Source organism: Mytilus edulis, chromosome 12 (genome assembly GCF_963676685.1).
Source record: "Mytilus edulis chromosome 12, xbMytEdul2.2, whole genome shotgun sequence".
Lineage (NCBI taxonomy): Eukaryota > Metazoa > Mollusca > Bivalvia > Mytilida > Mytilidae > Mytilus > Mytilus edulis.
Window position 1 is genome coordinate 33305460 of NC_092355.1, and position 26884 is coordinate 33332343.

The following is a 26884-nucleotide window of genomic DNA, read 5'->3' on the forward strand; positions in this document are numbered from 1 at the left end:
AATATTTCATAAGTTATCCAGATATTATTGAATGAGATATATAAAAAAAGTAAGGTTACAATGTAACTCCATAATGTTTTTGATATACTAGTTCTTTTTTCAAACAGTCATTAAATCTTTACCACTATTTAAAAAAATGATAAAAAATCTCATTTCTAATACGTTCTTAGATTTTGTTTAAAACTTCAACTTTAATTTGTTTGTATTGCCCATCATTTTACCTTGGTTGGGTATATTTTTTTTTAAAGTTGAATATATGTGTCATCTCTACAAAAATATATGTTGTCAGTATAGTATTATAAGGGGCTGTGTTCACAATTTTTAGTGAAATAAAGTATTTGAAGTAAAATAAAAAAAAGAAAAGTATAGTTTTATTGCTATAACGATTACTGTGGGTAGCTGTCTTATTGGCCTGCTTCGAACTCTCATTTTATTCATACTGATTATACAAAGCGTTACATGCGATTGTCCTCATCAATAAAACTGACCGATGTGAATCGTAGGAATACATCCTGTTTTGACCCTGCATTATTTAGCAGGTGGAACATTCCTTGAATTAAAACAAAATTCAAATTTTAAAACAACTTCCGTGAATACGGACCTTATAAACATGTACTTGTACTTTTAGTTTAATATTACAGTGACAAAAAGCATGCACTTTTGAATCTTGTAACAAATTATGTAAATATTTTCAATGTTCGATTTTTGTAAACAGCTGTCTTCATTACTTACGTTGGTTAATCAACATAAATTTTTATACACGTCTTCATTACACTATTGTATTTCATCGCTTTACCATTTGAATTGTATCAGAGAATAGGTAATGTAATTACATATATTTTTTTTCAACATTGTTTTTTTTATCAATAATACAATGTAATGTAGACATATCCTTTGAACACATCAATCATTCTTGTTGTGTCTGTGCAAATTCTGAATTCTGGCCATGGTATAAAAATATTATTGTTCTTAAAATGTCACTTTTACAGTACTACTGTTAATGTAGGCAACCTAAAGTTTTTCTAAGTCAATGAATGAATTATTATCTAACATCACCAAGTCAGAAAGTATAATATTGAAATATTTTCACTTTTATCACTTTAATAAGAGATTAATTATTATAATGATTGATGGATACAATTCAATGACACTTATGTATAACAACTTGTTATCCATGCCAAAATAGAGTTCACCAGCAACAATCGTCCTCAAAATCTGATTCATCCTCAGAATAAAAAAATACTACATTGAGCATCATAATTTATTTCTGGCTTTATATTGTTGATAAAAGGTTACATGTACATGTAGTAGCAAAAACTCTGAACCTGACAAGAGGTTAATTTTATTTAGATAGGGACTTGGGACAATAGAAAATTATGGTGCTATTTACATTTAAAACCAGATTCTTGTCCTACCTTTGAGGACCCCTAAAAAATTTGGACAGCACTTCACCTGCACGCAGCAGTTTTAAATATCTCCCTTCCCATTATCCCGGTGGTATGAAAAGATGTGTAAAGAAAGAAGAAGAAGAAGTGCTGGCCAGGCTCATTTATAAGAAAACATGAGCTTCCACTTCTTCTTAATTTCATTTGATAGCTTTTAAAAGGGTTACATACCTCACAACTGAAAGTATTATGACCAGAAATATATCTATGATTTGGAACGGGACCTGTCAATGCAACTTTTCATCGATGTACCCTGCCCCCTTTTCGGATGCTCTGTAGTTGCCGGCAGATCGACGGGGCCAGTTGTAGACATCAATTAAACAGTAAAACTATAACGTCATTCAAACTGTTCCAAATCTTGTCAAACTACATAGTAATCCAAACCTTTTCTACTCTTTGACGTGGTAGTTGTGAAAGTGAAAAAAATCATGTAGTGTTCTGGGTGCTCCGTAAACGGAGGGATCTACGTACATACATACATAATGAAGACTCGAGAGCTGCGAGGGTACATACTATTCATTCAATCATAACAACGATAAACACGTGTGTCAAACAGGAAGTCTGAAATAACAGCCAATGAAAATCGTCGTTGCAACCGCATGTCGGTTTAAAATATAAACACAAATCTTCGAACTCCCTCGAACTCCGTTGTCATGATTTTAATATAAAAAGATCTCATAAATAAAAATAGGACTTTTTTTTTTTATTCAGGACAACTGAACCGGCCAGAAATTGAATTGAACAGGTCAAAATGGCCGGCGGCCGGTTCTTAATGAAAACACTGCTGTGCAAACGTATGATGCCCTTTTAAATGAAGTATTTGCTTGTACAACTTTTTTGAAAGGTTAAAGTATTGTTTCTGATGTTCGATGCTTAATTGTATAGTATACCCATGTGATGTCAAGATGAATTGCCAAACAGATTCATTTGAGTAGTATAGTGTACCTCATGTGATGTGAAGATAAATCGCCAAACAGATTCATTTGAGTAGTATAGTGTACCTCATGTGATTTCAAGATGAATCGTCAAACAGATTCATTTGAGTATTATAGTGTACCTCATGTGATGTCAAGATGAATCGCCAAACAGATTCATCTGAGTAGTATAGTGTACCTCATGTGATGTCAGGATGAATCGCCAAACAGATTCATTAGAATATTATAGTATACCCATGTGATGTCAGGATGAATCGCCAAACAGATTCATTTGCGTATTATAGTGTACCTCATGTGATGTCAAGATGAATCGCCAAACAGATTCATTTTTGTATTATAGTGTACCTCATGTGATTTCAAGATGAATCGCCAAACATATTCATGATGAATCGCCAAACAGATTCATTTTTGTATTATAGTGTACCTCATGTGATGTCAAGATGAATCGCCAAACATATTCATTTGAGTATTATAGTGTACCTCATGTGATGTCAAGATGAATCGCCAAACAGATTAATTTGAGTATCATAGTGTACCTCACAATCTCGTTATTCGCCTTATAATTGATAGAATTTCTACGAATGATACATCTCTATTGAAGGCTAGAAATGTTTCCAACGAACTAAAAACTCCCGATGCTTTAATTCAGATTTTATATTTTAGGTCAAAGTCTGATATTTAGTTTGAAGAATGTCTTTCCGCTTTCTAACAGTTATCTGTTATTCTGTTGTTTTTTTTTAAGTTAAAACTACATTTAGCTCTGATAATATAGCCGTATAATCGGCTATAAATATCCTGATTTATGAGTATACGATGGTTTTTTTTATAACAAACAAATCAATACATTCTTTTCCTTGATTTAATTTACTTTTCAATCATAAAAGAAGGTAAAATATCATAATATCAATTTTGTAAAAACTTAAAAAGTTTAGTGATCCCATCAGACTTTTGACACATTCCAAGTCTTCACCTTTTTTACTAAAATTAAATTCAACTATCCCATATTATATAAATAACACATAGCTGAGAGGGTGATAGAGCAGATTGATACCCCGAGAAAACATTGTCAACCGCGGCGAAGCCACAATGCTTTTTCGATAGGTACAATATGCTCTAAGCCCCTCTCAGCTTGTGTTATTAAATTTATTATATTAAATAATCTATTATTATGGTCTTATACAGAATAATGATTTTTTAAAGTATTTTCTATGTCGGACAGCTGAAATGTACCTGATTATCATTGCTACGTTTATTTAACGTTCATTTCAAGTATTTTCTTTTAAAAAAATCACTTGGATTGAGCTATTTACACTCAATCGTGCTTTGTAAACGTACACAGATTTCACGAATTAATTTCTGGTCCTGTTTTCACTATTGTCAAGTGAACATCCAGTATTAAAAAAATGCGCTTTTTCGACAATATCATTTTCGATCTATATTATTTAACGAGAAGACCTCATTTTGTGTGTCACTTCTCTTCCTTCCACAATAAATCAATCATCATGCCTCTGTGTCCTATAGGTAACATGCATAGTCGCATTTGTCATCCATTCTTATGGTTATTCAGATTGAGTTATTTTGGGAGAAAAACAACAAAAAAGAAGTCCGGATATGATTCCGTCATCGGACTGACTTGTAGTCATAGATAAGACTTCCGGTTTGAATGATGCACAAACACTTCTAATCGTATGATAGACAACAAAAATGAAAAATAAATAAGCAAGTCAAAGCGATCTCCATATCATGGTGTTTAGATCGCAAGAACCACAACTAATATACCTCCTTATAGAGGACATTTATGTTTCGCGTGTATCTACATGTAAACTAAATTATACTACTTTAATATATAGAGACTCTCTGTATTCTGTTTACTGTTTTCTTTGAAATGTTTACTATTTAAGGGGTCATATACCAGTTGTATATATATTAAAATAAGTAAAACATTTGACACAAGTACAACCAATCGTATGATGGATAACAAAAATGAACAAAAATAAGCCTTTCAGAGCGTTCTCCATATCATAGTGTTTAGATCGCAAGATTCACAACTATTATACCTCCTTAGAGAGGACAATTATTTTTCGCGTCTCATATCATGGTGTTTAGATCGCAAGAACCACAACTATTATACCTCCATAGAGAAGACAATTATTTTTCGCGTTTATCTACATGTAAACTACGATTATACTACTTTAATATATAGAGACTCTCTGTATTCTGTCAGGGACTTTCTATGTTAGTATGTTAGTATAGAAAGTCGGCCCCGATTCTGTCTACTGTTTTCTTTGAAATGTTTACTAATTAAGGGGTCATACCACTTGCATATATATTAAAATAAGAAAACCATGCTCAACTTCATCTATACCTCGACCAAAAACTTTAACCTGAAGCGGGACAGACACGGACGGACTGACGAACAAACGAACGGATGTACAGACTAGAAAACAAAATGGCCATAAATGGGGCATACAAATTTATTGTTGAAAGGGAAAATTGTGATTTGGCAAAAATGAAAGAAAGGTAAAGATTAGAAGTAGGAAGGACCTTTTTCGGGGCGTCGGGATCGGTTGTTTTTAAGCTCGGGATTTGGGGATTGATCCTTACGGGATCCGGGAATATATTTTTCGGGATTTCGGGATATGCATTTCTTTAAATTCTGTTTCTTGCGATTTTATGGTTTTAAGCCCGGGATTTCGGGATCATGACCCCTCCGACCACCCCTCAAATTAGCCTTAGTCATTTATAAATACATGACTCATATCCAATCATTGGTATGTTAATAAGGCTCTCAAAAGAAAAAAAAACACATATGGATTGTCCTAGATGCATATTTTATAGACTAATAATGGTCTATATAAAAGCAGTTACATTTACTTCATGTTTGAAACACAGGGACTCGGTTAGCAGATTAACATTTTGTTAATCAATGTTTTTTTTAATTTTTTTTAGTATTTCCTGTCTATTTGTATTACTTTTTTAACGTATTTGACGATGCAATCGATATTTCTTTGTTTTCTAGCAATGTGCACTTTACTATCCATATCCGTATACTGAAATACTAAAAAAAATATAAAAAACATTGATTAACAAAATTTTAATCTGCTAACCGAGTCCCTGTGGTTTGAAACGGTGCAAATTGTTAATTTGATTTAACTTTTACCAAAAGAAGCATTGTAGCAAAGGAGAAGAATAATTATGGTCTTAGGCCAGTCACAAGAGAAATAATTTAATTTAACGGAACGGAAACAAATATCGGACTCTTGCAAAAGGGAGAGGGCTTTTGATACCTTTTATGAAATTCTCCATACATAATATCTTTTACAAAAGATCATCCTACAACAGTCCACAAGCTGTATATGCCCGCGATTTCGCGGGTGTGTTCTAGTAAATATAGAATTTAAGGCAGATAGTTGTACAGTGATGTCGCAATCCTTGAATGATGCACTGTTAATTTAACATTTTACGTTAGAACATCAAATGTTTTATCAAATTAAAGTTTAATATCGTTTCTTAATAACAATCATTAGTTATATGATGGTCAACTGATAACAATAATTGCCTTTGCCACTTAGTCTTGAGGGGTTGAAATCGTGATGTCCAGCTTGCTGAAATATTTTTTGGAAGCCTTTCCTTTGTGAAATCAAGCTTACAATATATTGCACATTCTAGACATCGTTATTTGTTTATGAATTTATAATTGTCTACAATGTAAATTACTAGCAAAACTTCCTGGTCTAGAATAGTCATCATTGATTCTGCATAATTAATTGAACGTTGTATGATATGCAACACATGTGTAACATTGATGTAATGCGTGACTAAAGTACAACATCTACCTACACCTTTTATTTTAAGTGAAATATACACGTACAAGTAAATATATTTTAATGTTACATTTCGTATATAGAAAAACTGAATAATAACATTTTTTTTTTAAAGTGTGTATGATTAAAATTAAATTGTAAGATTTAAATGGTTCATTTAATTTGTTGTAAAAAAATAATTAGTTTTGAAAATCAATTATGATAATAGCAATCGATGATACACAACCTTTAGAAAAACACATGGATTAACTGCGATTGATATTTCACTAACACAGTGAAGAAAATATTGTAAAATATATGTTTTATACATGTGAGGATTACTAAAGAGTTGCTGAGATTTGCCATCCACACGGTTAATCAATACAATTCAGAAAACCTCTCTGAAATACTTTAGATGATAATCAATGTTCGAGGTATCATGCAAGTTTCAAATTTAGTAACTCCCCTCTCAGGACAATATCTTTAAAAAAAAACGTGTATCTGTGTCTCCATTATCAAGTTAAAACGTAATATGAGGATTAACGTTATATAAACTCAATCCATGAAAGGTCAAGGACATCGTGTGATTATTTTGAAGAAAAAAAATGAATTTCAAATATAAGCTTTAACACTAGGTGTAATAAGGTTATTATTTATTTCGACTACTAACTGAAATATTTTTTTTATATTCACATATAATCGTTATCACGGTACATTCATAAAGTACTAAGAATGTATACCACTAAGTATCCTGTAGTTCACAGTGGTATATCAAAGGCATGACAATACGTGTTGTGATCTATAACGTTCTCAGTGGTATATCAAAGACACGAGATTATGTGTTGTGCTCTATACCGTTCATAGGGTATATCAAAGGCACAGCTTTATGTGTTTTGCCCTATGATGTTAACAGTGGTATATCAAAGGCATGACATAAGTTGTGGTGCTCTATACCGTTCACAGTGGTTTATCAAAAGCACAGCATTAGGTGTTTTGCTCTATGACGTTCATAGTGGTATATCAAAAGCACGGCTATATTAGTTGTGCTCTGTGACGTTCACAGTGGTATATCAAAAACACGGTATTAGGTTACGTGCTCTATGACGTTTACAGTGGTATATCAAAGGCACGACATTAGGTGTTGTGCTCTGTAACGTTCACAGTAGTATATCAAAGGCACGGTTTTATTAGTTGTGCTCTATGACGTTCACAGTGGTATATCAAAGGCATGGCATTAGGTGTTGTGCTCTATTACGTTTTTTTCAAGCAGTCATTAAATCTTTACCAGCATTTAAAAAAATGATAAAAAATCTAATTTCTAATACATGTTTAGAAATTGTTTAAAACTTCAACTTTAATTTTTTTGTATTGCCCATCATTTTACCTTGCACTACTGGACGAAAAAACGTCTGTCCATACCAGTAACAGTCGTTCTAAGACTGATAATGTTTGTTAAAGTTGTAACAGTTGTTAAATTTCACTGCTGCAGTTTTTTTGTAACTGTCCCAACTTTAAAAGTGTTTGTCTACAACATAAATCGACTGTAACAACGCAAGAAATAACTGTCATCGTTATTAAAGGACTGATACAACTATTTCAAAGTTGTAACAGTTGATTTACAACTGTCCCAACTCGAACAACGTTGCAACAGTCATAAATAAACTGATTAAACGCCTAAAGGGTTGTCAAAGTCGTAATAAAACTGATGCAACCATTTGAAAGTTGTAACAGTCATTTAATTACTGTACCATCACGGAAAACGTTGAAACAGTCATAAATAAACTGTTTAAACGCAGAAAAAGTTGTAACAGTTAAAATATGATAGCTACAACCAGTGTATAGGCATAGCTAATTTATAAGCGTAGCAACTTCCAAACATTGATCTTCATGTACACTTAAAAGTCACGGATACAAAACAGTCAGGGATATAGGTTCAATTATTTGTAAAAAAAAAATTACTGTGTGAAATATAAGGTTGTAACAAAGAGAAACAACTATCACTCCAATGTAATACATTAATTTTAGATAGATATTGATTTAAAAAAATAAAAGTATTTTGAAATATTTGCCGCTGAACACATTTTTGTATTCCTCGGTTATTTAGTGAATGTGCTGAATTTATATATTTTTTTTAACACTTCCTCGCCCTTATCTCTTCGAACCAATAAAATCGGAACCAGCACTAGATACCTGCAATTTCACTAGATAAAAGATATATCTACTAACAGAAAAATCGAAAAACGTTACCCAATATATTTGTTGCCAAATGTATCTTTATAACTGAATTAAAAGTTGACAATTTTTATATCATCTAAATAACAATTCAATTATTTTTCTATTAAATTAGTTAGGTGTAAAATCATTCATGCATACACGGTTGTTTTCAATACCCGTAGTTTTACGAATCACATCACTTCATATTAACGCTGAATATACATGATATACTCTAAACCTAGCGGGGAATTCCTAATACACGCACTTGTCAAACTTATCCCCACATAAAACTGCTTTATATTTTCTTGAGGGCTTATTTCACACACTAATTTTTGGGGGGCTACATTTCTTGTAAAATTATAAATATTGCCGTATAATCATTTTGATTTCTATACATGTAAAAAAAAAAAATCAAACATTTAACACATCTTTTGCAGCTATGGAAAACAAATCTTAAATCTATCTGAATTTAATTTATTTTATTTTACCGTATTTTCTTTTTGAATAGGTCAATATTAACTCGACTTTGTATTGTACATTGTACGGAATAGTCTATTTGAAGTTCAATTGTAATTGATACACATGATACAGGAAAATAGCACGTCAGCATTCATGATTGAGGTAAAAAAATATTATCACTCGCGAGAAAAATTCATATTTTCACCGGATTTTTCGCAAATAATTTACCATACATAATTAATGTAAATACTAGTAGATGGACGTACTGTTCAAGACCCGACAAAATAACTAGCGAAAGTGAAAGTTCAAATGTTCAAAACATGAAAACTCGCATTGTTTAAGACAGGGAAATCAAATCTTAATTCTTTTATTTTTTTTCACATCACTTTTTAGAACTTGATGTATTCTTTAGACTCCGGTCTTATTAAATTCTAAAGACTGACATCGGATTCTGTTGTGTGGTTTCAGTTGATCAGATGTACCAGAGACATATAATACTATATGTCTCTGGATGTACTAACGTTTATCCAAAATATTTTCCCATTTCAATTGTTCAAATTCAAATTATTTAATCCCATAAATGCTTGTACAATAATGACATATTATTCAATCAGTAAAGAAAACTAACAATGTTACTAGATAGATAGATAGATAATTATGTACAGACAATATTTTGGGTCCCTTTATATTGTTTTGTTCGGTGTGAGCCGAGGCTCCATGTTAAAGGGCAAGGAGCGGATCCAGCCATTTTAAAAAGGAGTTGTTACTAACCCAGGACAAAGGGGGGTTCCAATTACATGTACCCATTCAAATGCCTTGATCGTCCAAAAAAGGGGGGTTCAAACCCCCGGAACCCCCCCCCCCCCCCCCCCCTAGATCTGCGCCTGAGGCTATACATTGACCTATAATGGTTTAGTGTGTTATACATGTATGACTTTGTAATGCTTATTGTGTTTATGGAAAACAATGGGAAAATGTTGCTTAACATCTTGGGATATATATTAAGAAGGCATTTATTCAAAAGCAGATAGAATTGATTTGTAGAAAAACATGAATATTAAAGGGCAGATGATCAACTATTATAGTACAAGTATTTGATTAACCACAATATTATATTTGTCATCACTGACGTATCAATGTTGCTTTTGTATACATGGTATAAAAATCCAACTTGGGTTTCTCATCTGAACTTGTTTACACGGTGTTACATTATCTAATATAGCTAGGCCTGTTATAGGTTTTTCATTATCACACTTATGGGGAACTGATTTTGCTCATTGTTGAAGGATGTACAGTTACTAACAATTACATCACTTCACTTGAAGTTCCTCCATCGTTCAATTTTCATCCATGGAGATCCCTGTCTTGGTTTACGGTTGATGGTTGTCTTATTGAAATTCATACCACATCTCCTTATTCTGGTTATCATACAGTATACATGTTATACCAATGTCCCAGGTTCGTGGGAGGGTTGGGAACTCGCTAACATGTTTAACCCCGCCACATTATTTATGTATGTGCCTGTCCCAAGTCAGTAGCCTGTAATTCAGTGGTTGTCGTTTGTTTATGTGTTACATATTTGTGTTTCGTTCATTTTTTTAAATAAATAAAGCCGTTAGTTTTCTCGTTTGAATTGTTTTATTGTCTTATCAGGGCCTTTTATAGCTGACTATGTGGTATGGGCTTTCCTCATTGTTGAAGGCCGTACGGTTACCTTAAATTGTTAATGTTTGTGTCATTTTGGTCTTTTGTGGATAGTTGTCTCATTGGCAATCATACCACATCTTCTTTTTTATATGTTATACAAGACTAAAATACCTAGTATTATAAAATGAATTATAACAATTGTTAATAGTTGTCAGACTTTTGTTATCAAAAAGCAGCTACTGTACATGTGTATAATCAAGATGTAGACATGATCACTGGTGTCAAATGTAAACAAGAGTGACTGTGCAAATGCTGAAAATCATCTCTGCTTTGCCTACATGTATGAAGGTTTTACTACATGTACAAGTATCACATAAACTTTCAATTTTCATTAACCTTTGAAAATGAAGTTGCAGTCAAATTAACCATGCCACACCCTACAAACTGACATTCCATACCCATGATACCCAAAATTTAGTGATTTATACTGTCTGTGAAATAGACTTAACATTCTTAACATCCAAACCATGAAAACTAACTTATGAATATCCAATAATATGCCAAAAATAGTGATCCTATACATGTCATGCATGTAACCCACAAAAACTAAGCATTGTTCAATGAACCATGACATTTTCATTGGGGTCAAAGTCTGATGTAAGTCTTGCAATTAGACATATTCACCTTACACTCATTTCATAAACCAAATATAGTTGACCTACTTTTCCTACTGCTTGTAGTATTTTTAAACATGTGTGAGAAACAAACTTGACAAACAAGTGAAACTGCGAGCTACTGCTCACTGATGATACCCCCGCCGCAAGTGGATAATATTAATAGTGTAAAAATATGGAAGTGTTCGGTAAACAGGAAGTAGTCGAGTGATGAATTTGAAAACGCATCACACGGTATAGCTGATTTATAAAAATCCTGAAACCAAATTTCAGAAATCCTTGTATCGTAGTTCCTGAGAAAAATGTGACGAAAATTTTTAACTTGGTTATCATGTGTAAAATCATACAAGTGTTCGGTAAACAGGAAGTTGTCGAGAGATGAATCTGAAAACGCATCACACGGTATACCTGACTTATATAAATCCTGAAACCAAATTTCTGAAATCCTTGTATTGTAGTTCCTGGGAAAAATGTGACGAAAATTTTCAACTTGGCTATCATGTGTAAAATCATACAAGTGTTCGGTAAACAGGAAGTTGTCAAGTGATGATTCTGAAAACGCATCACATGGTATAGCCATGATAGCTGACTTATATAAATCCTGAAACCAAATTTCAGAAATCCTTGTATTGTAGTTCCTGAGAAAAATGTGACGAAAATTTTCAACTTGGCTATCATGTGTAAAATCAGACAAGTGTTTGGTAAACAGGAAGTTGTCAAGTGATGAATCTGAAAAAAGCATCACACTGTATGGCTGACATATATAAATGTTGATACCAAATTACAGAAAGGGTGGATGTGTAGTTCCTGAGAAAAATGTGACGAAAGTTTCATGGGACGGACTGACTGACTGACGGACGGACGAACGGACTGACGGACGGACAGACAGAGGTAAAACAGTATACCCCCCCTTTTTTTAAAGCGGGTTTAAAGCGGGGGTATAATTACATGTAACTGAAGTAACCTTAATCACTGATCCATGAAATGAAGTCAGGATCAGGACAGGCCAACCCTGCCTGACAGACACTGAGACATGTACACCTTTCAAGATACCATAACAATTAATCCAGTAACTCAATTAATATACATACGTTATACATTTAAGACTTCAAGTGTATTTCACTGTGACTGTTCAAACAGTAATATTTTTTTGTAAACAGTTACATGTACATGTAGTGTACCATGAAAACTAGGTGAAGTGCAATGAACAAATCAATAACAGAAACTTCATAACATTTTAAAGGAAGTATCCAGGCATTTCAGCTTCTAAAATGTATCTGGTGAAGCTTAAATACAAAACGGTACGCTGTAGCCACTGCCAGATTGTAATACATATTTCTTGGCTTGCATACATGTACTTCAACTTTTGTTGCAGGAGGGATAATAAAATTATACTTTAATGTACGTGCATGGTTTATTTGTTTCAAAAACCATGAACACTTGGCCACTAACATGACTAATCATGCTAATTAAGATTTTTATTTAATTCTAATTCAGACTAATAATTTAAGTACAGCAAGCAGTCATTTGACTCGTAAACAATTGACACGGACTGCACGAGACCCTCATAGTTGGTTAAGATCTTTTTACACACCCTGGACATGCTGGCGGTAGTTAACAATTGCAATGCCAACATAAACTTCAGATGTGATATACATGTACTGTTTTGTTAATTTCACTGAAACTAGAAATTCACATTATCCATATTGTTATTATATTAAAATGACTGGTTATCCACTAATTAAAAGTATTCATGAGTTCAGATGTGATGCACTATTATTAGTAGTATTCACTGAAACTATGCATTTTCATTATTCCAAATTGCTATTTCAAATGAATAGTTATCCTGGGTAGTAATGGAATTCAGAAATAATGTACATGCATGATTGCACTATTAATATTCACTGCAACTACGAAATTTTGTTATTCCAAATTCACAATTGATCATGATAATCCAAGGTAATTAGTCCTCCAGTAATGTGGTCCTCCTTTAATACAATTTGTAATTTTCCTATTTGTACAAGGCACAATTTTCTTCTTGTCCAATTTAATCAGAACATCACATTATCATCATGGAATAATGCTGCACGCCATATTTATAATTTCCAAAAACAATAGATAACTAGCATTAAATAATGAATTAATCCATTGTTTCACAATTTGCAGCTATACAGCGACTCAGTGACATCTATATTTTCTATGCATCAAAGTGCACATGTACTAGCAGGTGTCATATTCTATTAAAGTGGGAATCATGGTCAAACCAATACATATTCAGTATGATTCTACAAAATAAAATATACATTTAGACTCAAGTACAGTAAATGTTTAACTAATAATAAATATATAATACTACATGTATATACATTGTGCAATAATAAGAAAGTCAATTTAATACAATAACTGTATTTACCTAGATAAAACTAGCACTTCTCATTTGATTGACCAAAAAATTCTAGCACTAATACAATTCTATTTTCAAGTCCCTATTAACAAGAAAAATAAATCTTTTAAGGGGGTCTAAATTCTATATAGTGTATTAATCCTGCATTAATGATTTGTTAAGTGTGATTGTGTACTTTCATTGAAGGGTTACTGTCTCATTGAGGCTCACACCATACTTTTTTCATCAATTCTTTAAAGTCAGACATCATGGACATAGTTATTCCTCTCTAAAACACAACAGGTTATTTCTTTTGTTTATTTTAATTATGTTTATGATTTAAAATGAAATATATTGATACTACAAACATGACAAAGAAAAGTTTAAGGAACGAAAAAATAAAATAAATAAATGCCCTGTTACTATATACATGTAGATGATATTGACTTTACCTTTGTCCAGTGCATATAATGAATAAACCTTTGTGATGTAAAAATATTGTTCCAAGACTTAACCATCCCAGTTAATGTTTTAAATCCTTGAGTTTAATAATTTTTACATCTTTTGTGTTACCCTGAATACTTTTTACTTATTCATTTGTTATAACAGCTTGCATTAAATAATGCTTTGCAGCTCACTTTTTTATTTAATTTAGTTATTTACCCAATTTTATTTTAATAAATCAATATTCAGATTACTTTTAAAATTTGCATTTTAATATCCAAAATAATATATATCCTGCTGTTTCATATTTTTCTTAAATTATAATTTGTTTTGAAAAAGTTTTGAAGAGGACAATTTTAATCATGATAATTTGTGAACATTATTATAAAATTGTATCATTATACCAATGACAGATTAAATATCATCCCCCAGGGCAATAAACTATTGTGTCTTAATTTGTATATTAGCTAGATCATATAAGAATTTCTGATTATAACCTATCGCATATCCAGTGTTAACATCATGAACATCCTGATTATTACCTATTTTAATGTCACATTTGCATGGTCATATTCAGTAAATACAAATATTTTAATTGTTAATTTTGAATTTTAATTAAAAACATTTGTTTTAGACTAAATGAGTAGATACAACACATACAATGCAGTTAACACAGTAAATTTTATGATAACTTACTGGATAATACTATATCTATAAAAAATATTTTGAGCTTCATAAAACATAAAATACTTTAAAAAAATTTATACCATGTTAACATAAAAAAATATGCATACAGATAGATTTTTTTGTTATGTTTTCCTGACATATTGAATGTTTACATAAAATAATTATCATGATTATGTAAAAAATGCAAAAAATCTGCAGTCGTATGTGAATGCACATGATCAAAGGAGATGTGGGATATATCAATGATGCATCAACCCAACAGTTTAATAGGCAACAATGAAGTAACCAAAACACAATTGAATGCGTGTCGAAAAATATATATGACTTATGATTAGAAGGTCCTTAATCATTGCGGAATAAATATAATGACCATTGAATGTTACTACTTGTAAATTAGATAACATGTAGGGCACACATGAATTTTGAAAAACAATGCTAACAGGGCACAATTTAAATAAAAATTTCACATGAAAATATATAGTTTGGGTTCAAAGTATTAACAAATTATAGTGATTTAATATAAATTCTATGTTAAATCTAAAAAGAATAAAATTATGATGCTAGCTTTGCTCTTTTAATATGTGTTTTTTAAACAATGTAGTACATGATAAAACAATTACTATTTGAATTAAAAACCAATTGTTCAGAGAACAATTGAAGGTCTTTCCATCAAAACAATGTATTTTGATATGAAAAGTTGTAAAACTAAGTTTAAAATGTCATTTCAATCGTCAAATGATAGCTCCTAGTAAGCTGATTCCAAAAATATATTGTTTCCATACATTTTTTTTAAATAAGGGAGATAATTTGTTACTTCCGGTTTGAAAAATGTTACTTCCGATTATATTTGAATATTTACTTGACACTGATTCCAAAAATATCTGGTTCTATATACTTTTATATTAAAAAGTACAAAAAAATAGCTATTTCCGGTTTACAAAAGGTCTGATATCTTTTTCTTAAAGTTGTATATCTTTATCATGTATACATATAGAATAAAAGCAAAGGTCAAAATCTAGAACATCAAATTAAGCTATGACCTTGAGATCAGTTTCAAGGTCATAAACCAAGGACCTCAAATCAAAAGACCATAGGTCTTTATTATATTTAGTTAATGAGTTATATCACCAAACGCGTATTTTTAAATACAAGAGGGGAGAAAACTCCCTTTTACATTCAACGTACGCTTGCAATCAAAATTTACATCTTACGACATGTCGCAACTAACAATTTAGTAAAAATAATTTGTTGATATCTTATACAGTCTTTGGATATAAGTGAAAATAAGCCAAATTCAAATATTAGAATATGACCTTGACCTTTGACCTTGACCTAATTTTCATTTTTTGGGACCAAGGACCTCAAATCAAAAGATCCTAGGTCTCTATCACTCATGATTTATAAGATAGAAATTCATATCACTTATATCAGATGCATAAGGGGAAATAACTCTCATATGGAGCGGTCATATCGCTTCGGTCAAAATAGGACAAATCATGCGAAGGATATAACGAGCAATTTTGTAAAATAAATTTGTCATAATCTTTTACGGTTGCGAAGGAGATGCGCTAACAAGGAAAACAGTGTTTGGGGAGATAACTCCTACAAAGAAAAGTATTCGTTTACGCAGGGTAAATTTCAAAAGTGCATAAACTGTTCGATATCATATACCAAATATCTAAGCGACATATTGCGAAACAAATGTTTATCGCAAGAACAAAATTAGGCGGAAGAAAAAAAAAAAAAAATAATCAGAAGAAAAACAATAGGTCTTTCCACAGAAAAGTGGAAAGACCTAATTAGCACAATTTGTTTAATCAACTGTGTTTAAATGGCAACTGTTTATGACTCTGTGCCTTGTTTCAGGAACATTAATTTAATAATATTGTTTTATTTTGATGATTAATGCTATTTTAAACCATTTTTAAAATATTTGTTCACTTTCAATGCCTGGCATATGCATGCTATTATCAAATATATTAATGTTTTGTTGTCCATGATTTGAGAATTATTTAAAATCTAAATGAAAATGGACACTTGCTAAATAAGTCACTATTTAATCTTAAGTTAATAATTTTCTTAACATTTTATGATCAAATCATATGTGTTTGTACTATGCATGTTTTTTTATTGAAATCGTGACGTCACAATGCATTCTAAATAGAACAAAAACTATCAGCTGATAAAGCAAAACTAGGGAAATACTAGTAATCCAGCATAAGCATGATAAGAAACACATTTATATGGATACGTACATGTAAAGTTAAGATCGGTTGGTTGTTGGTTATAAAATGTCCAGTGACAAGTATTTCATGCAAATTTATGACCCGAGTTAGCAATACATTAACATACAATATGTACACTACATGATGTATAGGTCAGCATGGTCAGTGGCAGACCCAGAACTTTTCATAAGGGACAGGGCCCCTGACTGCCCTTAGGGGCACGGATCCAGTCATGCTTGAGTGATTCTCTATATAATCGACCAAATTATTCCCACAAAAAAGGGGAAAATATAGAGTAACCTTTTATGTATTCCACTCAGGGTGATGTATGCAAAATAATTAAGGGAATAAATGACATACACATGATAATAGGGGGGGGACGGTGTCCTTCATGACTTTCAATGATTTATTATGAAGCACAACTTTAACATTGAAGCTTAAAGGTGGCTCAAAGCTTATATTTTCCCTGGAACATGCAACTATGCACGAGTGTGGTAATATAGAACGTCGATTCATAGCTATATATAGCCTATCGGAGTATCTCAATATAGATTCCGTAGGATCAGTGGCGGATCCAGCCATTCTAAAAAATGGGGGGGGGGGGGGTGGTTCCAACCAAGAACGAAACAGGGAGAGGGGGGGGGGGTCCAACTATATGTCCCCATTTAAATGCATTGAGCGGCCAAAACAAAGGAGGTTCGAACCCTTGGAACCCCCCCCCTTTTTTTGGATCCGCCAATGAGAACACATTAGGTCTGTAAGCCGACAAATGTGCACATTTTCCCTTCAAAATTATGAATCCATGATTATTCGATAGACATGCTTTAAAATATTGATAATTTCTACACACCGATTGTATTTTCCAGCTCAGATTATTGAACATGTGGTCTAACATCTGTAGTTACCTGTGTAAAAATATAGTTTGCCGACCTGAGGTCCCGTTTTTTTTGTTTTTTTGCCGACAAAAAATTAAAGTGGATAAATCGTTTACGGTGAAGAATTGTTTTCCGTTTTTAAAGAAACTTGACAGATTTTACTAATTATTTTTTTAATCATCGGAAATTTCCCTCTTGGTGTAATTCGAATTGAAACGGGTTTATTATGCTGTACAATATTGGTAACTTAGTCATAATCTTTAAATTTATTTCAGGTACACCCTTGTACATTTTTCTATTGCGCAGAATTTATCAAATATCAATTTGAATGAATCCATTATCATCTTCTCATTCGCGAGTTCTCATTCTTCTGCAATAATATTAAAACTCTATTTTAAACGAAAGCTTCTGGTTTTTAAAACCAGTTATGAACGAAAATGTTATAAAACAGATATTATAAAATAAAAAGTAATGATATCAAAAGGATTGTTTAAAGTCAAACGCACATGACTGTCAAAAATGAACGGACAATGCTACGGCAATAAATGGAAAACGACAAAAGACAAACAACGATCGCAAAATAAGTGAATAAAAAGCAAAACAAGTTTACAATCGCACGATAGACGATAATAGTATAAGTAATGGACTATTTCACAACAAATCTTGAGAGCCGGGTGAGACGTGATTTTTTTTTACACTGATGGACTACCGTTACGCTAAAATATTTGTATTAAAACATTTACCGACTGTATCAACCTATGAAGTGTTTGTTTTAAACATTTAACGACTGTGTCAACCTTTTATAAGTTGTAATAAACATTTAATGACTGTGCCAACCTTTAGAAAGTTGTAACAAACATTTAACGACTGTCCCAACTCTAAAAACGTTGTGACAAACATTTTTTGACTGCATCAACGTCTGAAAAGTTGACACAAACAAATTTTAACTGTCCCAACTATTAAAAGGTTGGGACGGACATTATGCAACTGCCACAACTATTAGAAAGACTGTAATAAATAGATTTTGACTGTGACAACACCGTAAACCACTGCAACAGTTCTGAAATGACTGATGGTAGCATTTTTTGACTTTCACAACCCGTAGAAAAGTTGGGACAGACATAAATGAACTGTTGCAACGAAATATGACAGATTTGACAGTCATTAATTGTCTTTTACAGACTAAGACAGTCGTACAACGACTGTTACTGGTATGGACAGTTGTTTTTTCGTCCAGTAGTGTTGGTTGGGTATTTTTTTTTTTATTCAAAGATGAAAATATGTGTCATCTCTACAAACAATATCTGTTGTCAGTACAGTATTATAAGGGGCTGTGTTAACAACGTTTAGTGAAATAAAGTACTTGAAGTTAAATAAATAAAAAAGAAAAGTATAGTTTTATTGCAATAACGATTACTGTGGGTAGCTGTCTTATTAGCCTGCTTCCAACTCTCATTTTATTCATACTGATTATACAAAGCGTTACATGCGAATGTCCTCATCAATAAAACTGACCGATGGTAATCGTAGGCATACATCCTGTTTTGATCCTACATCATTTAGCAGGTGGAACATTCCTTGAATTAAAACAAAATTCTAATTTTAAAACATCTTCCGTGAATACGGACCTAATAAACATGTACCTGTACTTTTAGTTTAACATTACAGTGACAAAACACATGCACTTTTGAATCTTGTAACAAATTGTGTAAATATTTTCAATGTTTGATTTTTGTAAACAGCTGTCTTCATTACTTACGTTGGTTAATCAACAGAAATTTTTATGCACGTCTTCATTACACTATTGTATTTCATCGCTTTACCATTTCTATTGTATCAGAGAAAAGGTAATTTGATTACATATTTTTTTCAACATTGTTGTTTTTATCAATTATACAATATAATGTAGACATATCCTTTCAACACATCAATCATTCTTGTTGTGTCTGTGCAAATGTATGATGCCCTTTTAAATGTAGTATTTGCTCGTACAACGTTTTTGACAGGTTAAAGTATTGTTTCTGATGTTCGATGCTTAATTGTACAGTATACCCATGTGATGTCAAGATGAATTGCCAAACAGATGCATTTGAGTAGTATAGTGTACCTCATGTGATGTCAAGATGAATCGCCAAACAGATTCATTTGAGTATTATAGTATACCCATGTGATGTCAAGATGAATCGCCAAACAGGTTCATTTGAGTATTATAGTGTACCTCATGTGTTGTCAAGAGGAATCGCCAAACAGATTCATTTGAGTATTATAGTGTACTTCATGTGATGTCAAGATGAATCGCCATCAGATTCATTTGAGTATTATAGTGTACCTCACAATCTCGTTATTTGTCTTATAATGAATAGAATGTCTACGAATGATACATATCTATTCAAGGCTAGAATTGTTTCCAACGAACTAAAAACTCCCGATACTTTAATTCAGATTTTATATTTTAGGTCCAAGTCTGATATTTAGTTTAAAAAATGTCTTTCCGCTTTCTAACGGCTATCTGTTTTTTTCTGATGTGTTTCTTTTAAATTAAAGCTACATGTAACTCTGATAATATAGCCGTATAATCGGCTATAAATATCCTGATTTATGAGTATACGATGTGTTTTTTTATAACAAACAAATCAATACATTCTTTTCCTTGATTTAATTTACTTTTCAATCATAAAAGAAGGTAAAATATCATAAAATCAATTTTGTGAAAACTTAAAAAGTTTAGTGATCCCATCAGACACTTGACACATTCCAAGTCTTCACCTTTATTACTAAAATAAAATTCAACTATCCCACATTATATAAATAGCACATAGCTGAGAGGATGATAGAGCAGATTGATACCCCGAGAAAACATCGTCAACCGCGGCGAATCCACAATGCTTTTTCGATAGGTACAATATGCTCTATACCCCTCTCAGCTATGTGTTATTCAATTTATTGTTTTGAATATCCTATTATTATAGTCTTTTACAGAATAATGATTTTTTAAATTATTTTCTATGACTGCGCATAATTTCACGCATGCATTACAAAAGTATTTGTGGTAAATTCGATATAATTTTTTTAAATATTTTGATTGATTAGAAATGTTAAATCATTGTTGTCATGTGACTAATAGAATATTTTTGTTATTATCCGTATTTGTTAAAGGGTCGAAATGACATTTCACCCATTTTCACCATTTTCCCGCCCAAATTTGGGTTTAAGGCAAAAATATATTTTTTTCCTTATCGGTAACCTATGTTTTTCATTTGCTCATTCTTTGACTAAGTGTCATGGAATGTTTTTCTAATATTCCGATGAAAATATGCCAACACCTCTATTTTCCTTATCATTTCATTGAAAAATGGTCCCTTTTACATACCTGTTTAAAAGTCAAATTTTGAGCTTAAATGGTCCGTAAATTTTATTTAGACCAATTTGATTCACTTTCTGTAAAGAATAAAATAACAAACAAAAAAACGGCACTTCTGATAGAAACTTCGAATGGACCCGAGCAATCTTGATATGTTTTTTTATTTATTTTGTCAAATAATAGAATCTAAGGCAAAACGTAAAATTTAAGCATTATCTTTAATAAATTGATGTAAATTCAATTAATTGTCCATTAATTTATCGGTTTTTGATTGGTCTGGACGAGAGGATAAAGCCCCAATCACAACAGATCGTACGATTTTTTTTGTCTTGGAAGATCTACAAAATAGTTGTCGTGGCGCTGTCGTGCAAAATGTCAAAAACATATTTCGAGTGGTCACATCAGCTACGACATGTCCAAGATGGTTCCACGATTGGTTAAAGACAGAAAAAAATAATTTAAATTTTACTGTCGTGAGTTTGTCGCAAGTTGGTGGTCTGACAGTCATGCGACAGTCGTGTGATAATCGTACGACAATCGTGAGTTTTTTGGGGCTATTTTTCAGGTTTTCATGTCAATGGATGCGCGTGTTACTGTCGTGTTACTGTCGTGTCACTGTCGTGTCACTGTCGTGTCACTGTCATGTCCCTGTCGTGTCACTGTCGTGTCACTGTCGTGTCACTGTCGTACGACTGTCGTGCCACTGTGATGCGACTCTCAACAAAAGCTCTTGAAACAGACCAGGCTCCATCCGCATGGATCCAACGAAATCACCGGCAGATTCCCGCTCCAACTCTTACATCAGTGTACTATACTGCCCAAACATCGGGCGCCATTCGATCCATGGCCTAACCCACCAACGTTGGGCGTTTCGCCGGTTCCTATACTGTTTACGGGCTCTGATCAACGCTAACAGGACCATATTTTGCTCTTGTTGTAGTCCCCCAAGGCGCATATTCAACATGGCCAAGCATTATCGTTCTGATGAAATAGCCATCCTGTTTAAACGGTAGACGGTATGTTTTTCCAAACATTCATATCCACTGAATTGTATTCTTCTAAATACAACGCAAATATGTTGCACGACAAACGTACCACTATCGTACGACAGACAATCAATGTTGTGCGATCATCGTAGGAAATTTGGTATTCATGAGACAATCGTGCGACTGTATCACTAGTGTCCTGCGATAGTCGTTGGATTGTCGTACGACAACCGTGCGACTATTCTTTGATTAAAATGCATTATATTGATACCCACGACAATGTGTTTATCGCACGACAGTCGCACGACGATTGTAAGACACTTTCACGACAGCCACAAGACAGTGACACAATAAAAAAAATCGTAGAGCAAAAAAGGTGCATGTCCAATCTTCGTCCCACGACACACGACAGTGCCACTATGCTCAAAATATCGTGCGACTGTCATGCGATTATCGTACGACGACCATAGATGACCCGCGATTTAACCAAATTCCATGTCGTGTCGCTGTATATATGTGTCGTACGATCGTTGTGACAGGGCTTAACACTTGAAAAAAATGTCACCCGCTTAGCCATGTGATAGAGTAAATACATTAACACCCTCATATTAGCCAATCAAAATATGGCATTTTTACGTGAAGTATAATACTTATTGTTAACTTGCTATATGAAAGTTGCTGCCCTCATGAATATTAACACTGACTCTTATTGAAGACTAGTTTTATACTAGTAAGTTTAAATTGGTAATTGTGATTTTCACTGTTGTTTCGTTGCTGTCTGGTGGACGAATATTTAAAAAAATAATGGCTATATATCGGTTTGTTCAAACACTTCTTTCTTCGCATACGAAACCCTACCTTAATTTTAGCATGCAACGAATACTTTATATCAAGAATTATAAATGTAGATACAAAAAATGAAAAACTAAGCGAAATTGTTAATCGGGCAATGCACGAACAAATGTGTTGTATATCAGTAAATAACACGTGTTTTCGGTTGATTGCAATAACGCAGTAGTCCATCATGCATTGTAACTGATTCAGTGGATTGGTCAAGAATTTAAGTAAAAATAAATTGCGTCACACGTAAATAAACATTTTTTTGCGCGAGGACATAATTCTGCTAATTAATACCTATCCATATAAGGTAGTGTTAACTGTTAAACAGCCACCCATTTCCGGTTATAACAGTGATATGATGTTTAATAACTATCAAAAATACCTTGTCATTTGAAGCACGGCTAATAAATTGTCGGACAGCTGAAATGTACCTCTTCAGCTAACATGTTAACTAGATCTATTCAAAGTAATTTTTCAGCGGTTTGCATCAAATTGATTTCAAGTCAAAGGGTTGCATGTGCGCAATATGAAATTTACTTAACCATCCTAATTTCTTCAACAATAATTGAATAATCATGATTATCATTGCTACGTTTATTTAACGTTCATTTCAAGTATTTTCTTTTAAAAAAATCACTTGGATGGAGCTATTTACACTAAATCGTGCTTTGAAAACGAACACAGATTTCACGTATTAATTTCTGGTCCAGTTTTTACCATTGTCAAGTAAACATCCAGTATAAGAAACATGCGCTTTAGAAAACATTTTCGACAATATCATTTTGCATAAATATAGAATCTAAGGCAGATATTTGTACAGTGATGTTGCACACTTTGAATGATGCACTGTTAATTTAACATTTTACGTTAGAACATCAAATGTGTATCAAATTAAAGTTTAATATTGTTTCTAAATAACAATCATTAGTAATATGATGGTCAACTGATAACAACAATTGCCTTTACCACTTAGTCTTGAGGGATTGAAATCGTGATGTCCAGCTTGCTGAAATATTTTTTGGAAGCCCTTCCTTTGTGAAATCAAGCTTACAACACATTGCACATTCTAGACATCGCTATTTATTTATGAATTTATAATTGGCTACAATGTAAATTACTAGCAAAACCACCTTGTCTAGAATAGTCATTATTGATTCTGCATAATTAATTGAACGTTGTATGATATGCAACACATGTTTAACAATGAAGTAATGCGTGACTAACGTACAACATCTACCTATACCTTTTTTTGAGTTAAATTAAAAAAAAGAAAGTATAATTTTATTGGAATAACGATTACATAGGACTAGCTGTCAGAGACTGTGAGTACTTTCAGATACTAGTATGTACGTAATGCATTTTTTGTTTCATGTGGTGATGTATAAGTACCATACCACGTCCACTCTGTGTTTTGTTACTTGCTTGACTTGCGTTCTGCCCATTTCAACTGATTAATATAGTTTGTTCATAAGTTGTACTGTCACACCACTATCCCAGGGTAGTGAGAGGGTTGGGCGCTCGTTATAATGTTTAACCCCGCCCTATTATGTATGTGCCTGTCCGAAGTGAGAAGCCTGGAATTCAGTGGTTGTCGTTTGTTGCTATATATCATATTTGTTTAAAATATGTAATTTTGAGGTCTTGTATCAATGACGGTATGATTACAATATGGGTTTTACTCGTTGTTGAATCCGTGCTAATTTATGTGTCTCTATTTGGTTTCTTGTGGAGAGTTGTCTTATTGACTTTATAGTATATCTTCCTATTTTTTTATAGTATACGTTCATTTTAAAATTTGTAACTTATGTAATAAGACCAATGTAAATGTTTCAGCATCAAACCATGTCGAATTGTTGGTACATGATTATGTTTGCCCTCTTCGTATACCATGTATCGAACGCAGGAAGTAGTAAGTATCATTTTATATATGTAAACCTCAGATCTGTGTAAGGCCTCAAATATGTGTCCGTTTCTCAAATATATGCCTCATCGTGACGTCAATCGATTATCTATATCCATTAAAATGATTCGGTCTCAAATATGTATCCGATTTTCAATCGTGACGCCATTCGCAAATATGTGTATTTAAAAAGATAAAGTCTTAAATCTGCATTTTATTATGTTTGAAATCTTTTTTTCAAGTTTGTTTCGCAATGCGCAAATTTATGCCCGTCTAATAAGTTTGGAATAATTGTTCGTTGTCCAAACATTTCCTATGATTGTTATTTAAGTCTTGAGATTTCCTTTATATACATTTAGATCATTGATCATAAGAGTAAAGCGACAAAAACTTTTTACCATTCTGTCAGAAAACGGCACATTCCTCAACAAATTTTAATTTGTTTACTCCCAAATTTTGTGGCCTTCCCAATCAGTACAATGTAAGTCATATCCGTCAAAAACGTTTTTGGAATTGGATCCTTTCAAATACATTTTTTTGCGCTTATTAGATATAATGTATCCTTCATTTGGAATAGTGTCCTACTCCGCCATCATTCCTTTTATGTAGTGACGTCATATACTTAATAACGTTTTGTTATGTTTCACGTCGATGAAAGGACATAGATTTGAGACAAATTTGGTCGCAGATTTAAGTAAATGAAGAGTATATATGTGAGACAATACAGGACATAGATTTGAGCAAATAAAGGACATAGATTTGGGAAAGGACATACATTTGAGGCCGGACTTAGATTTGAGGCTTACATATACAACTGGCTTAATTGTAAATTAGGGTCACAATACATCACAATAACCACTATATTATTGTAAGTCTATTGTTATACGACATAAATCTTATAAAACGTAATTATGAAGTTCGGGTCAATGTAATCTAAGTTGGTGTAATTTTCAATCAATGAATACATGCATATAATCTTTTGTCATAGCAAATACAAAGTAATTTATATACAAAGATTTGAAACCAAGTTTGATCCATCATTTTAAACATTATAAAATGCCTGTACCAAGTCGTGAATATGACAGTTGTTATCCATTCGTTTGATGTGTTTGAGCTTTTGATTTTGCAATTTTCTAAGGGACTTTCTGTTTTAAATTTTTCCTTGAAGTTCGTTTTTTTTGTTATTTTACGTTTATGCGGTCATAGCATTTGCCTCTTAGCGATTATTTCGCGTCACATCATGTCATTTCGTGTTGCATACATTTAAGTTCGAAAGAAAAAAGTCATACGGATTAGAATAGTTATCAAAATATTTGTATATGAATAACAATGTATTTGCTTTGAACAAAAATTTAAAAAGTTTTTCTAGAAACCTGTTTCATATTGTACTTTTATTAAGGACTCAATCGTCGATGTAAGGTCTCAAATGGAAGATGCGGAAAGAACACAGATTTAACTTGTTCTAACATGTTTGGTCCAGGATGGACAGAGAAAGGCAAATGCTGTGGTAAAAGATCGTGTTGTGTTTGTAAGTATGCATTATAATTGCTATCTTACAGTTGAAATGGTATGATTGAAGAATATCAACTTAACATACTATCTAGAATGTGCCTGTCCCAGGTCCGGAGCCTGTAATTCAGTGATTTTCTGTCTTTTTTTTTTTGGTTTTCATCGAATTTATTTTGTATTTTTCCAAGTTGTGAAATTCAAATTATACCTTCGTAAGTTTGATAGAGATTTCCCAATTTGCTACGTATCAGGTACGGTTGGTACGTAACACAACCGTTGGTGCTGTTTTGGAGATATTATTTAATGCATGAGATTATTGTTTTCATCATGGTAAAATTAAAGAAATCGAATTGCATATCAGCGATAAAAAGCTTAATCTTTTTATATAATTACGATTTCAATACTTCTAGAACACTTTTTTCGTGATTTTAAACGAGAATATTTATTGTGAGCACACAAGAATAAATCAAATAGTCTTTACTGGAACTGAGTTGCCT

General features: G+C 32.5%; 1 long non-coding RNA gene across 1 annotated transcript; it reads left to right on the forward strand.

The window, feature by feature from the left end:
* Positions 1-727: 727 nt before the first annotated feature.
* Positions 728-26434, forward strand: LOC139499538 (uncharacterized). The gene is made up of 3 exons (XR_011658210.1): positions 728-820; positions 24812-24887; positions 26278-26434. It is a non-coding gene; the product is annotated as an uncharacterized lncRNA (long non-coding RNA).
* Positions 26435-26884: the final 450 nt, after the last annotated feature.